Genomic DNA, 17,171 nt, shown 5'->3' on the forward strand with positions numbered 1-17,171 from the left:
TTTTTTTTTTTTTTTTTTTTTTTTGCGGTACTCGGGCCTCTCACTGTTGTGGCCTCTCCTGTTGTGGAGCACAGGCTCCGGACGCGCAAGCTCAGCGGCCATGGCTCACGGGCCCAGCCGCCCCGCGGCATGTGGGATCTTCCCGGACCGGGGAACGAACCTGTGTCCCCTGCATCGGCAGGCGGACTTTCAACCACTGCGCCACCAGGGAAGCCCCTCCTTTTTCCCATTAGAAAGAAAAGGCAGTCCATGCCCCCTTTCCCTCTCCATCCTAATCATAAGCTTATACATTGGAAGGTCAGTTGAGGTGAAGTATCACTAGGACTTGTCAAGTGACTGTGTAAGAGGGATGAAGGGGAAGATGGAATTGAAGATGGCTGGCAGGGTTTTGCTTAAACGACACCCCTCAAAGAGGCTTCAGAGACTACCCTATTTGGTGTGGCTCCTCTTTCCAGTCATTCCCTATCCAATTACCATGTTTTATTTTCTCCATAGCCCTTGCTGATCCCTCTGCCTTTATTTCCCTAAAATCTTTCCATGACCCCCTTCTTTTACTTCACTTAGGTCTCACAAGCTTTTTTAAAATTCATGCCCCCACTCATTCCTTATCACATTTAACTTTTATTTTTCTTCAAACATGTATGCCTCACAACTAAAAAATAGGCAAATGATTTGAAAAGACATTTCACCAAAGAAGATATATAAATGGCCAGAAAGCACATTAAAAGATTCCCAACATCATTAGTTATTAGAGAAATGCAAATCAAAACCACAATGAGATACTACTTCACAGCCACTAGGATAGCTATAATCAAAAAGATGAATAATCCTAGGTTGCAAGGATGTTTCAACATATGCAAATCAATAAATATAATACACTACATTAAAGGAATGAAAGACAAAAATCATATCATCTTAATAGATACAGAAAAAGTACTTGACAAAATTCTACATACTTTTATGATAAACACTCTTAATAAATTGAGTATAGAAGAAATATATTTCAACATTATAAAGGCCATATATGACAAACTCACAGGTATTCATACTCAGTGGTGAAAAGTTGAAAGCTTTTCCTCCAAGATCAAGAACAAGACAAAGGTGCCCACTCTCACCACTCCAATTCAGCATAGTACTGGAAATCCTAGACAGAGCAGTTAGGCAAGAAAAAGAAACAAAAGGCATCCAAGTTGGAAAGGAAGAAGTTAAATTGTGTGTTTGATGATGACATAATCTTGTATATAGAACATCCTAAAGACTCTACCAAAAACACTGTTACACCTAATAAACAAATTCAGTAAAGTTACAGGATACAAAACCAACACACAAAAATCAGCTGCATTTCTACACACTAACAATGAACTATCTGAAAAATAAAGAGAACATGCTGTTTAGCATCGAAAACAAAATACTTAGGAATAAATTTCACCAAGGAAGTTGATGAGCTATACATGAAACACTATAAGACATTGATGAAAGAAATTGAAGAAAAATAAGTGGAAAAATGTCCTGTGTTCATTAATCAGAAGAATTACTATTATTAATATTAATTTGTCCATACTACCCAAAGCCATTTATAGATTCAATGCAATCCCTATCAAAATTCCAATGGCATTTTTCACAGAAATTGAAAAAAAAATACTAAAATTTGCATGGAACCACAGAAGACCTCAACTAGTCAAAGCAATCCTGAGAAGAACAAAGCTTGAGGCATAACCATTCTTTGTTTCACACTATAATATAAAGTTATAGTAATCAAAACAGTATGGTAATGGTATAAAAACAGACACAAGTCCAATGAAACAGAATCGAAAGCCCATAAAAACTCTCACATATATGTCGACTAATATTTGACAAGGGAGCCCAAGAATACTCAATGGGAAAAGGACAGTCCCTTCAATAAACTGTTTTGAGAAAACTAGATAACCACATGCAGAAGGATAAAACTGGACCCTTATCTTACACCACTCACGAAAATTAGCTTGAAATGGATTAAAGACCTAAACATAAGACCTGAAGCCATACAACTGCTAGAAGAAAACATAAGGGGAAAGCTCCTAGACACTGGTTGTAGCAATGATTTTTTGATATGACATCAAAAGCACAAGCAATAAACACAAAAATTAATAACTGAGACTACATCAAACTAAAAGGCTTCTGCACAGCAAAAGAAACAATCAGCAAACTAAAAAGGCAACTTATGGAATGGGAGAAAATACTTGCAAATCATATCTTTGATAAGGGGTTAATACCCAAAGTATATAAAGAACTCATACAACTCAATAGCAAAAACCAATCTGAATAAAAAATAGAGGAACTAATATATATTTTTCCAAAAAAGACATATAAATGGCCAATAGGTACATGAAAAGGTGCTCAAAATCACTAATCATCAGGGAAATGCAAATCAAAACCATAATGAGAGAATCACCTGTTAGAATGGCTATCATCAAGAGAATGAGAGATACCAAGTGTTGTTAAGGATATAGAGAAAAGGGAACCTTTGTGCACTGTTGGTGGGAATGTAAATTGGTGCAACCACTATGAAAACAGTATGGAAGTCCCTCAAAAAATTAAAAATAGAACTACCATTTGATCCAGCAATCCCACTTCTGGGTATATATCCAAAGGAAATGAAAACAGGATCTCAAAGAGAAATTTGCACTCATATTTATTGCAGCATTATTCACAATAGCCAAGAAATGGGGGGAAAATATATGCCATTAAAAAACAGAAGGGGGGGCTTCCCTGGTGGCACAGTGGTTGAGAGTCTGCCTGCCAATGCAGGGGAACGGGTTCGTGCCCCGGTCCAGGAAGATCTCACATGCCGCGGAGCGGCTAGGCCTGTGAGCCATGGCCGCTGAGCCTGCGTGTCCAGAGCCTGTGCCACAACAGGAGAGGCCACAACAGGGAGAGGCCCGCATACTGCAAAACACACACACACACAAAAAAAAACCAAAAAAAAAAAAACCAGAAGGGAATCCTGCCATTTGTGACAGCATGGATGGACTTTGAGGGCATTATGCTAAATAAAATAATTCACACAAAGACAAATACTGTATGATCTCATATGTGGAATCTAAAAACATCAAACTCATAGAAATAAAGTAGAATGCTGGCTGCCGGGGCTGAGGAGTAGGGTAAAAAGGGAGATGTTGGTCAAAGGGTACAAACTTTCAATTATAAGATGAATAAGTTTTGGGGATCAATGTACAGCATGGTGACTATAGTTAACAACACTGTATTGTAAATTTAAAAGTTGATATGAGAGTAAAGCTTTGATGTTCTCACCCTAACAACAACAACAACAAAATGGTAATTATTTGATAATTATAGCTATATAGCTATTTTGCAATATAGCTATTTATCAAATCATCACACTGTACATCTTAAACTTACACAAAGTTATATGTCAATTATATCTCAATAAAGCAGGGGAGAAAAATGGAAAATAACAAGTGTTGGTGAGAATGTGGAGAAATTGAAACACTCCTGAGTGGTGGCAATGTAAAATGATCTGGCCACTTTATACCTAGGAGTAGAATTGTTGGGTGATATGGTAACTTGATGTTTAACTTTGTGAAGAATTTCCAAACTGTTCCTCAAAAAAGTTAAACATAGAGTTACCATATTACCAACCAATTCCACTCCTAGGTAAGTACCAATGATAAGTGAACATATATATCCACACAAAAACTTGGACACAAATGTTCATAGCACTATTACTCATAATAGCCAAAGGAAGAAACCACCTAAATGTCCATCAACTGATTAATGGGCAAACAAAATGTGGTACATCCATAAAATGGAATATTATCTGGCAATAAAAAGGCATGATTTATGCTACAACATGGATAAAACATGAAAACATTACGCTAAGTGAAAGAAGCCAGTAAACAATATTTGATCCTGTTCACAAAACATTCTCAGAACAGACAAATCCATAGAGACAGAAAGTGGATTCATGGTTGCCAGGGACTGCAGGGAGGAAAGAATGAGGAGTGACTACTAATGAGAAAGGGGCTCCTTTTTGGGGGAGATGAAACTACTCTGGAATTAGATAATGGTGACAGTTTCACAACTTAAGTATAAAAACCTTGCTTTTTATATTTAAAATATTAAATAAAAATTTTTCTTTAAATGAATAAACACAGGTAACCACTTATCTTTTTTTTAAAAAAAACATCTTTATTGGAATAAAATTGCTTAACATTGTTGTGTTAGTTGCTGCTGAATAACAAAGTGAATCAGCTCTATGTATACATATATCCCCATATGCCTTCCCTCTTGCGTCTCCCTCCCACCCTCCCTATCCCACCCCTCTAGGTGGTCACAGAGCACCAAGCTGATCTCCCTGGGCAATGCAGTTGCTTCCCACTAGCTATCTATTATACATTTGGTAGTGTATATATGTCCATGCCACTCTCTCATTTTGTCCCAGCTTCACCTTCCCCCTCCCCTTGTCCTCAAGTCCATTCTCTACATCTGCGTCTTTATTCCTGTCCTGCACCTAGGTTCATCAGAACCATTTTTTTTCCCATATATATGTGTTAGCATACGGAATTTGTTTTTCTCTTTCTGGCTTACTTCACTCTGTATGACAGACTCTAGGTCCATCCACCTCACTACAAATAACTCAATTTTGTTTCTTTCTATGGCTCAGGAATATTCCATTGTATATATGTGCCACATCTTCATTATCCATTCATCTGTTGATGGACACTTAAGTTGCTTCCATGTCCTGGCTATTGTAAATAGAGCTGCAATGAACATTGTGGTACATGACTCTTTTTGAATTATGGTTTTCTCAGGGTATATGCCCAGTAGTGGGATTGCTGGGTCGTATGGTAGTTCTATTTTTAGTTTTTTAAGGAACCTCCATACTGTTCCCCATAGTGGCTGTATCAATTTACATTCCCACCAACAGTGCAAGAGGGTCCCCTTTTCTCCACACCCTCTCCAGCATTTATTGTTTGAGGATTTCTTGTTCATGGCCATTCTGACTGGTGTGAGGTGATAACTCATTGTAGTTTTGATTTGCATTTCTCTAATGACTAGTGATGTTGAGCATTCTTCCATGTGTTTTCTGGTGATCTGTATATCTTCTTTGGAGAAATGTCTATTTAGGTCTTCTGCCCATTTTTGGATTGGGTTGTTTATTTTATTGATATTGAGCTGCATGAGCTGCTTGTAAATTTTGGAGATTAATCCTTTGTCGTTGCTTTATTTGCAAATATTTTCTCCCATACTGAGGGTTCTCTTTTCATCTTGTTTATGGTTTCCTTTGCTGTGCAAGAACTTTTAAGTTTCATTAGGTCCCGTTTATTTTTGTTTTTATTTCCATTTCTCTAGGAGGTGGGTCAAAAAGGATCTTGCTGTGATTTATGTCATAGAGTGTTCTGCCTATATTTTCCTCTAAGAGTTTTATAGTGTCTGGCCTTATGTTTAGGTCTTTAATCCATTTTGAGTTTATCTTTGTGTATGGTGTTAGGGAGTGTTCTAATTTCATTCTTTTACAGGTAGCTGTCCAGTTTTCCCAGCACCACTTATTGAAGAGGCTGCCTTTTCTCCATTGTATATTCTTGCCTCCTTTATCAAAGATAAGGTGACCATATGTGCGTGGGTTTATCAATGGGCTTTCTGCCCTGTTCCATTGATCTATATTTCTGTCTTTGTGCCAGTACCATCCTGTCTTGATTACTGTAGCTTTGTAGTATAGTCTGAAGTCAGGGAGCCTGATTCCTCCACCTCTGTTTTTTTTTTCTCAAGATTGCTGTGGCTATTCGGGGTCTTTTGTGTTTCCATACAAATTGTGAAATTTTTTGTTCTAGTTCTGTGAAAAATGCCAGTGGTAGTTTGATAAGGATTGCATTGAATCTGTAGATTGCTTTGTGTAGTAGAGTCATTTTCACAATGTTGATTCTTCCAATCCAAGAACATGGTATATCACTCCATCTGTTGGTATCATCTTTAATTTCTTCCATCAGTGTCTTACAGTTTTCTGCATACAGGTCTTTTGTCTCCTTAGGTAGGTTTATTCCTAGGTATTTTATTCTTTTTGTCCCAATGGTAAATGGGAGTATTCCTTAATTTCTCTTTCAGATTTTTATCATTAATGTATAAGAATGCAAGAGATTTCTGTGCATTAATTTTGTATCCTGCTGCTTTACCAAATTGATTAGCTCTAGTAGTTTTCTGGTAGCATCTTTAGGATTCTCTATGTGTAGTATCATGTCATCTGCAAACAGTGACAGCTTTACTACTTTTCTGATTTGGATTCCTTTTATTTCTTTTTCTTCTCTGAGTGCTGTGGCTAAAACTTCCAAAATTATGTTGAAAAATAGTGGTGAGAGTGGACAACCTTGTCTTGTTCCTGATCTTAGTGGAAATGGTTTCAGATTTTCACCATTGAGAACAATGTTGGCTGTGGGTTTGTCATATATGGCCTTTATTATGTTGAGATAAGTTCCCTCTATGCCTACTTTCTGGAGGGTTTTTATCATAAATGGGTGTTGAATTTTGTCAAAAGCTTTTTCTGCATCTATTGAGATGATCGTATGCTTTTTCTCCTTCAATTTGTTAATATGGTTTATCACATTGATTGATTTGCATATATTGAAGAATCCTTGCATTCCTGTGATAAACTCCACTTGATATGGTGTATGATCCTTTGTTGGATTCTGTTTGCTAGTATTTTGTTGAGGATTTTTGCATCTATGTTCATCAGTGATATTGGCCTGTAGTTTTCTTTCTTTGTGGCATCTTTGTCTGGTTTTGGTATCAGGGTGATGGTGGCCTCATTGAATGAGTTTGGGAGTGTTCCTCCCTCTGCTATATTTTGGAAGAGTTTGAGAAGGATAGGTGTTAGCTCTTCTTTAAATGTTTGATAGAATTTGCCTGTGAAGCCATCTGGTCCTGGACTTTTGTTTATTGGAAGACTTGTAATCACAGTCTTAACTTCAGTGCTTGTGATTGGTCTGTTTATATTTTCCATTTCTTCCTGTTTCAGTCTCAGAAGGTTGTGCTTTTCTAAGAATTTGTCCATTTCTTCCAGGTTGTCCATTTTTTTCGCATATAGTTGCTTGTAGTAGTCTCTCACGATCCTTTGTATTTCTGCAGTGTCAGTTGTTACTTCTCCTTTTTCATTTCTAATTCCATTGAGTATTCTCCCTTTTTTCCTTCATGAGCCTGGCTAATGGTTTATCAATTTTGTTTATCTTCTGAAAGAACCAACTTTTAGTTTTATTGATCTTTTCTATCGTTTCCTTCATTTCTTTTTCATTTATTTCTGATCTGATCTTTATGAGTTCTTTCCTTCTGCTAACTTTGGAGTTTTTTTGTTCTTTCTCTAATTGTTTTAGGTATAAGGTTAGGTTGTTTACTTGAGATGTTTCTTGCTTCTTGAGGTAGGATTGAATTGCTATAAAGTTCCCTCTGAGAACTGCTCTTGCTGCATCCCATAGGTTTTGGGTCGTCTTGTTTTCATTGTCATTTGTTTCTAGGTATTTTTTGATTTCCTCTTTTATTTCTTCAGTGATCTCTTGGTTACTAAGTAGTGTAATGGTTAGTCTCCTTGTGTTTGTATTTTTTACAGATTTTTTTTTCCTGTTATTGATACCTAGTCTCATAGCGTTGTGGTCAGAAAAGATACTTGATATGGTTTCAATTTTCTTAAATTTACCAAGGCTTGATTTGTGACCCAATATATGATCTATCCTGGAGAATGTTCCATAGCACTTGAGAAGAAAGTGTATTCTGTTGTTTTTGGATGGAATGTCATATAAATATCAATTAAGTCCATCTTGTTTAATGTATCATTTAAAGCTTGTGTTTCTTTCTTTATTTTCATTTTGGATGATCTGTCCATTGGAGAAAGTGGGGTGTTAAAAGTCCCCTAGTATGATTGTGTTACTGTCGATTTCCCCTTTTATGGCTGTTTAACATTTGCCTTATGTATTGAGGTGCTCCTATGTTGAGCGCATGAATATTTACAATTCTTTTATCTTCTTCTTGGATTGCTCCCTTCATCATTATGTAGTGTCCTTCTTTGTCTGTTGTAATAGTCTTTATTTTAAAGTCTATTTTGTCTGATATGAGAATTGCTACTCCAGCTTTCTTTTGATTTCCATTTGCATGGAATATCTTTTTCCATCCCCTCACTTTCAGTCTGTATGTGTCCCTAGGTCTGAAGTGGGTCTCTTGTAGACAGCATATATATGGGTCTTGTTTTTGTATCCATTCAGCCTGTCTATGTCTTTTGATGGGAGCATTGAATCCATTTACATTTAAGGTAATTATCGATATGTATGTTCCTATAACCATTTTCTTCATTGTTTTGTGTTTGTTTTTGTAGGTCTTTCCCTTCTCTTGTGTTTCCTGCCTAGCGAAGTTCCTTTAGCATTTGTTGTAAAGCTGGATCGGTGGTGCTGAATTCTCCTGGCTTTTGCTTGTTTGTAAAGGTTTTAATTTCTCTGTCGAATCTGAATGAGATCCTTGCTGAGTAGAGGAATCTTGGTTGTAGGTTTTTCCCTATATTACTTTAAATATGTCTTGCCACTGCCTTCTGGCTTGCAGAGTTTCTGCTGAAAGATTAGCTGTTAACCTTATGGTGATTCCTGTGCATGTTATTTGTTGTTTTTCCCTTGCTGCTTTTAATATTTTTTCTTTGTATTTAATTTTTGATAATTTGATTAATATGTGTCTTGGCGTGTTTCTCCTTGGATTTATCCTGTATGGGACTCTGTGCATTTCCTGGACTTGATTATTTCCTTTCCCATATTAGGGAAGTTTTCAACTATAATCTCTTGAAATATTTTCTCAGTCCCGTTCTTTTTCTCTTCTTCTTCTGGGACCCCTATTATTCAAATGTTGGTGTGTTCAATATTGTCCCAGAGGTCTCTGAGACTGTCCTCAATTCTTTTCATTCTTTTTTCTTTATTCTGCTCTGTAGCAGTTATTTCCACTATTTTATCTTCCAGGTAGAACTTATCCATTCTTCTGCCTCAGTTATTCTGCTATTGATTCCTTCTTTAGAATTTTTAATTTCATTTATTGTGCTGTTCATCATCGTTTGTTTGCTCTTTAGTTCTTCTGGGTCCTTATTAAATGTTTCTTGTATTCTCTCCATTCTATTTCCAAGATTTTGGATCATCTTTACTATCATTACTCTGAATTCTTTTTCAGGTAGACTGCCTATTTCCTCTTCATTTGTTTGGTCTGGCAGGTTTTTACCTTGCTCCTTCATCTGCTGCATATTTTTCTCTCTTCTCATTTTGTTTAAGTTACTGTGTTTAGGGTCTCCTTTTCACAGGCTCGTAGTTCCCGTTGTTTTTGGTGTCTTCCCCCAGTGCGTAAGGTTAGTTCAGTGGGTTGTGTAGGCTTCCTGGTGGAGGGGACTGGTGCCTGTGTTCTGGTGGATGAGGCTGGATCTTGTCTTTCTGGTGGGCAGGACCACGTCTGGTGGTGTGTTTTGGGGTGTCTGTGAACTTGTTATGATTATAGGCAGCCTCTCTGCTAATGGATGTGGTTGTGCTCCTGTCTTGCTAGTTGTTTGGCATAGGGTGTCCAGCACTGGAGCTTGCTGCTCTTTGAGTGGGGCTGGGTCTTAGCGTTGAGATGGAGATCTCTGGGAGAGCCCTCGCTGATTGATATTACTTGGGGCCAGGATGTCTCTGGTGGTCCATTGTCCTGAACTCAGCTCTCCCATTTCAGAGGCTCAGGTCTGACCCCTGGCTGGAGCACCAAGACCCTGTCAACCACACGGCTTTCCAGGTTGTTGACACAAGAGCGAAGTACCTACATCTTAAATCAATTCCTGTTCCTGTCTTGAGAACTGCTGTCAGCTTTCTGCTTCAGCACTAGCCTTTGTCCCCGTGGTTTCAGCTGCTTGCCTTGCAAGTGACCCAGTTAACCCAGCTAGCTCGTATGGGATAACCACTTATCTTTTACCAGAATGTAAAATTTATATCAGTCATCCTCACGGAACAGAATGAAAACATTACAAACAAGATAAAATTTATTAGTAAAGGAGTCAACTATGTTTATGCTAGTGAAAAGTTAAATAGCAGTGTGTTTTCAGTCAAATGAGTAAGTAACTGGGGGGAAAAAGGCTCAGAGAGTAGCCTGGAAATTTCTATTTATCTCCATAAAATAAATGAGAGTCATCCATTTTAGAATTTAACACCACAGAGCGAATATGGGTATTATTACCGCCTGCTGCATGGCAGATAGTAAGTGTTTAATAGCAGTTGGAGACTTATCCTTCTGTTTTCTGATCCCCCCTAAGTTTTGAGTAAATACTCTTTTATCACAGAAGGGAGATGGGAGGCAGGTCAGAGGACAGCACTGTTGTGTCTTAGCTTCCCCAGGCCCAGGAACTCAGTCTGAGTCTCATGGGGAGAGGGAGCAGAGGGAGAAGCAGGAGAAGCTGCTTTGTGGTTGAGTCTGGTGAGACACTTAACACAGGCTGCACTTCTTGGGCACCCCGGAAGCTAAGTGGAAAACGAGGCACCAGAGGAGAAGGCTCCCTCCCAGGTCTGCATGGACCACAGCATGGCCTCAGCACCATGAAGACTGCAGGGACCTTACCCTACTGCGTTTCTGTGAACTATTCAATTCAATTGCATCATCTAAATCAGTGGTTCATAACTAGGGACAATCTCCCCCCACCACACACCTTCCTTGGGGGGACATTTGGCAATGTCTAGAGAGAGACATTTATGGTTGTCACAACTGGGGGTGTGGGTGCTACTGGCATCTGCTGGGTAAACAGCAAGGATGTTGCTAAACATCCTGCAATACATAGGGCAGCCCCTTGCAATAACTCTCCAGTCCCAAATGCCAATAGTGCCAAAGTTGAGAACTCTTGGTTTAAATGAAAGCACTTAGCACAGTGCCTGACACTTGTTAAAAGCTCAAGAAATGTTGATTCATTGTTATGGGCTGGTCTTCTCCTGGTGTTCAGAATGTTTCAAATAATTGGCAATCACCTAAACTCACCATATATATACTACAGCTTCTTCACTGTAAGACATACTTTAAAAAAAAAATCAGTTTCAGTTTTTTGACTTGGCATGAGATGTGAACATTTATATATTTTCTCCCTAAGTAGCTGTTATCAAATCTTGGTGGATGTCAGTTAATCACCTCTTGAACTTCCAAAAAAGCAGTCTACTGTGTACCCTTCTAGGTTTCTATTTCCTGTGTTAGATCAGGAGTTCCTGAAATAGTGCCTGGAGACATGAAAAAGTAACCTATTCATATGTGAGTTGATTTATTATCACCAATACATAGTCACTAATTGACTTTTCTCCTGCTGCTGCTGACAAATACTGCTGTCAAGCTCTGCACATGCTAACCTTTTCCTGATGAATACTTAGAACAACAAAAAGCTGCAAAACATTAGCTTTGGTCGGGGCCCTGGGAAGTCTTTCGATTCCTTTCTATTAGAGATGAGAAACTAGAGATCTCTGAAGGCTCGTTGACTTTCCCAACTCCATTCAGCTAGACCATCACGGAGCTCCGTGGTGCTTTCCACAGACACTAGAGGAAAGGTAACCAAAATGCCCAGTAGGATGGAAATGGCATGGATACTGGTGAGGTGGGGAAAAAAAAATGTACACCGCAGGAGATCAGGAAGGACTGAACAGAAGACATGGCTGTTGAGCCATCACCTCTAAACAGGAAAGGGGATTGGGATTGGGTAAAGGCCAGGGAGGAGAGTGGGTTGTAAAGGGTTTGGATGTGAAGTGTGTAAGGGCACTGCAGATGGATGAAATAATCTGACAATCCTGGAGCGCTAAGCAGCATATTATAGTATGGAAACTGTAAGTAGTTGGTTTGTTGGAGCGCAGGGTACCAGGGAGGTGAGGGAGAGATGAGAGTTTCAACCTGAGATTGGACATAGTATGAGTAGAATCTGTCAGGAGCCAGATGCCACTCTCAAATAGGGGAACTGAGGAGAGCTTAATAAAAGGACTGTTTACAATGGTGTGGCAGGATTAGGGGAAACAACTGAGATATGCTGTGCTATGGGGGTAATAACAGCACAAAGCCATTTCCATCCCTAGGTCTGAAGGGGGACATGGAGAGCCAACACCAAGGGACCAGATATCTCAGAGTCTGCATGACAGGAGCTGTGGGCTTTGCTATAAGGGTACTGTCTTCTCTTAGCAACCTGGCTGGGAGGGGCCAGGGGAAATAATACCCCAGACCTCAATGCTCATGACTTCCATTGGTTAAAATAAACTGGAAGTTAGTGGGCAAGGGAAGCAATGGAGGCAGTCTTTACAGGTCAGCATCCAGGGGCCCAGAGCAGAGCAGAAAGTGGTGGAGAGTAGACCCAAAGGGACAAACAGAAAACATTCAGCACAGAAGAAGTGACAAACAGCTGGAGGAATCAACAAAATCTCAGAGAGCATCCCGTGGGTCTCAGGACATCACTGAAGATTTCAAAGTTGGAGCACCACTGGCCTCTAGGGGGCGCTCAAGGATTTCTCTCCTTACACTCAATCGCGCCAGAGAAGAACCGTCAATAGAGGCTAAGGACAAAAAAAGATTCCACAAAATGAGCCCTTCGCTAGGGGATGGAACTCAGAAGTGGAAAGGGATTGTTCCCAGAAATGGAAATTTCCCCTTTGCACTTAGATTTACTACATTTGGATTGATTTGTAATAATACCAATTAAATAAATCAAAGCTAACACTATTCTTCACTGTGTGCCAAGTTTTAGCACAACATTTAGTACAACTCTTCGAGGTAAACACCATTTAAAATCCCATTTTACAGATTAGGAGACTGAGAGCACCTGGATTTAGACCCACATTACACTGGACTATTCTGCTCTTTTTTTCTCCCGGGTTGCTGGTTTAGTCCACTAGGTCAAAGCTTGCCCTTCCTTAGAAGCTTAATAAAACCAGGGCAGCATCCAGTGAAAAGGAGGCTTGAAAAAAGAGGCAACTTTCTATGTTAGGATTTATTTTCATTTAACAATTTAAAGCACATATTTAATGATTGAACACTGACTACGTGCCAGGCTTTGGGCCGGGTGCCAGGGATACCCAGGTGAACAAGATGAGAGGCACCACAGTGTAACACCTGAGAGATTTCAGAGGCTGATGAACGGATGTGAATCCTGAGTCTACCACATGCTGCCCATGTGACCAGGGTCAGTCACGTAAATCACTTAACACTCTTGTTTCCTCACTGTCTAAAATATAATAGATAAATACACTTAGAACAACGCCAGGCATGTTGTTAATACTACAAAGGTATGAACTGCTATCCTTACGACATACTGTCAGGCTCTGAAGCTTTTTCAATAGATGGAGAGACACAGAGAGAGACAAGGTCAGGTTCTGCGCCGGGTGCAAAAGGCCGTGTTGTCTGCCGCTTTGGCAAGGCCTGGGGTTATAAGGGCAAAAGCGGTTCTGGAGGCTCTACTCGGTCCAGTTCAGCTGTTGGGTTTGGGGTCAAAGCTCTAGTTCCGAGGTGGCAGACAAGTTCCTGTCTGGCATTCCGAGTCCAACCAGTTGATACTGGTTGATACCAGCTGATACCAGTAAGAGGAATTCTCAGACTGCACGTAGAGTTAATGAGAAAGCATGCCATGAGCCATAAAGGCTTCCTGCCATTGACAGTACTGAGAGCAGATGGCTCTTGGTTCTAGAATAGTTCTTTGCCTGGAATGTCCCTCCAGCACAGGGATCTGGGGAGGCCTCAGAGGTCCTGACAAAAGTCACAGATGAAGGTAACCAGTCACCCCAGTTTGTCTAGGACTGTCCCAGTTTTAGCTCTGAAGGAATCATCCTGCATCCGAGGAAGCCCCTCCACCTTAGACACAACCCAGTTAACGTCACAGGCTTTTTCTACCTGACAACACTTAAAAAAACAACAACTATAAACTCTGACCAGTAGGGATTCTTTTTTCAGCCTGTGAAAAGGCATGTCTTCTGGCCTGCTGTAATATGCTGGCCTGTACATCCCTAACTTTCCCTTCACCTCCCAACAGCCAACGGTATAGCTCTCTCATTTCTCAGCTATTCCCCTGCTCTATCCATTGAAGTCTTAGCAGGAAACAGATGGCACCCTCAAAGGGGTTTAACTGAAAAGCATTTCACACAGGGATTATTTACAGAGGCGTGGGCAGGGTTCACGGAACCAGCAAGATCTGGGGAGACACCCAGGGATTAGCCCTCAGCCCCAGAGAGGGGTGCTGCTCCTGGCCTGCGGAGAGCTGAGCTGTGCAGAGAGGCCCTGGAGCCTCAGCCGGGAGGAGCGGGCAGGCGGGAGGAGGAACCCCTGACCTGGCCCCCCGCCTGCCCTCCAGCCTCTTGCCGGTGCCTCCCGATCAGAGGGCGAGGGAAGCACACCAGGCGGCAGCAGGTGTGGTGGCCGTCAGCCTCCCAAGCCCCAGAGTCTGGCCAGAAAAGAGCTAAGAATAACCAGGCCAGGCCATCCTGTTGTCACTCAGCTTCCGTTCTAGTCCTTTCCTCGCTGAAGAAACTCAGGCCCCCAACAACGAGAACACTCAACATCGCGTCGCCGAGGGGTGACAGAGTTCAGTCCTGCTCCTTCCTGGAAACTAAAGCCAGCAGGGTGCAAGGCAACCAGGAAAGCGAGACAAAGAAACAATGACCACAGCATGTAGTGGCTCCAGCCTTGCGTCTGAGTGGAACTAATGTGACAATCCTGACTTCCTTCTTCCACCGTTCAGTCCATGACGCCCTTACTCTCGACAGCACCTTGGGGGTGAAGGTGTTCTTACCTGAAGGGATGAGCCAACCTTCAGTCTCACAGGACCCAGGTACTTAATGGCTCTGTCTTTATCGAGTTGCTGCGGTCTCCCACTGACCATGACTATTGAACAGGGAGTGGAATAAATTCCATGGGCTCCAGACATAGCGTTGTCCCCATTTTGTAGCAACAATCCAACTTCTCCCTGATAAGCAGAATCAGTCACACTGGCCCATTACAGGCACCCAGTTCTCTGCCCTTAAGCAGTGGCAGGCACAGCCTGAGATGGCCAGGGGGCAGTCTCAGTGTTGTCCAGTGGAAATATTCCTCCCTGTTCGGCACAAGGACCTCAAACTCACTAGATACAATGTTTCAGGGACAGGAAGATAATCTTCTTGAAGTGGGTTATAAAGGGTAACATTGAGAGAAGCCACTGCCACCTCCACCCCTGGATTCCCAGGGCCATATACTCAATACCTGGTATTGACTACTGACCTGGCCACTCGACAAACACCACCCCAGCCTCACAAGATGTTGTCTCCCCCGCCTCCATGAACTGAGCCTTCAATAAGTCAGACAAAGACAAATATCATATGACATCACTTATAAGGGGTATCTAAAAAAATGATACAAGTGAATCTAAAAAAAGATACAAATGGACTTATTTACAAAATAGGAACAGACTCACAGACTTAGAAAACAAACTTTATGGCTACCAAAAGGGAAAGGTAGGGGGAGGGATAAATCAGAAGTTTGTGATTAACATACACACACTACTATATGTAAAATAGATAATCAACAAGGACCTACTGTATAGCACAGGGAACTCTACTCAATATTCTTTAATAACCTATGTGGGAAAAGAATCTGAAAATGAATGGATATATGTATGTGGATAACTGAACTGTACACCTGAAACTAACACAACATTGTAAATCAACTATAATATAAAATAAAAACTGAATTGAAAAAAACCCTGAGCCTTCAATATGACATTCCATCATTCCATCAAGCCAGGTGCTTCTAGGTGATGTGAGAACAATGGGTTTCTTGATGTCAGCTCTCAATACTACAGTTATTTCACTGTAAATGAGCTCCTCGGTCAGAGGCGATGATGTGTGTGATACCATGGGGGTGAACAGGCAGCCTATCGATCACATATGGTGGTGCTGGCCGAAGCATCACCGGTAGGAAAGGGGAGTCACTCTCCAGGATATGCAATTATTTCCATACAGACACATTACTGTCCCTTCCAAAATGGAGTGGTCCAAAAGAATTGACCTGAGTGGCAGGTGCTCCCAGGAAACGATGCCAAGCAAGGGCTCAGTGTTAGATTCCGGTTTAGAAAGTTGGACACTCAGCAGTGGCAGAGGCCAGCTCGGCTGTGGTGAGAGGACGTGCCTGTCTTCATTCCCATATATCGTGTCTATTTCTTCCCACAGCCACTTGGTACTTGGGCCATTTATGCGAGCTCAGAGATGGCCGGGGAAGGGGCTTGCTGACAAACAAGGCATAGGTCGTCTTGGCCTCCTCCTTACTTAGCCTTCCATGAAATGGATGTCCTCTGGGGGGCATTTACATGTGGCTCAAATGGCTTTGAACACTGTAGCCATTCTTAGGGATCCATGACGTAATTTCCCTACAGATGGTCTTGGCTCCAATCTTCCAATATGTTTAAAAATTGCTAAGTCCCTGATAAGTTGACCAACCTGGTTAGCCATTGCCCATGAATCAGTGTATTTCAGGAAAACTCAGGTTATCTCTTTTTTCATGTCAAGTGACCAACCAGATGTAGTGCCCAAAGTTCTATCCACTGGGAGATTTCCCTGTGACTTGCAGAGCCACCCTAGACAGATAGCTCCTTGAATCAGGCCAGCATCCCCCTGTCTTCTGATTGTTTGCTCAGAGGGAATTCCCTGGGGCCAGAGGTAGGGTTTGAGGGAGAGGCAGGAAACAGTAGGAAGTCTGAGTCGTGTGGTTCTGCAGGGAAGAGAAGGGCTGAGAATAGAATTGGGGATGTGAAGGGATAGAGGATAACAGCTCACCCACATATGTGCAAGTTCTTTACCCTTAAATTTAAATGGAGCTTCAGTAACCTTACTTCTTACTTTATATGAGAAAATTCTTACAGACAAAACAGCATCAACATTCAAGCCAAGAAGGCAATAAAGGAATAATAACTTAGCACTTGACATATATTTCTGACAAATAGTGTATTTCATGGTCCATCCTGAACGCACCTGAGGTAAAAGTAGATGCATCCAACATCTAAGCTTAATTGATTTTTGCCAGAAAGTCTATTTTGAAATGTGAGCTTCTGATACATTCCTTATGTTTGTGCTTTTTAAAACAAGTTTCATTTTTATATTTTCTTTGTCAGCAGGGGAAAAATCAGATCAATTCTATAAGATCAGTTCTATACAAGCATTATTGAAACT

This window comes from Delphinus delphis, chromosome 11 (genome assembly GCF_949987515.2).
Source record: "Delphinus delphis chromosome 11, mDelDel1.2, whole genome shotgun sequence".
Classification (NCBI taxonomy): domain Eukaryota; kingdom Metazoa; phylum Chordata; class Mammalia; order Artiodactyla; family Delphinidae; genus Delphinus; species Delphinus delphis.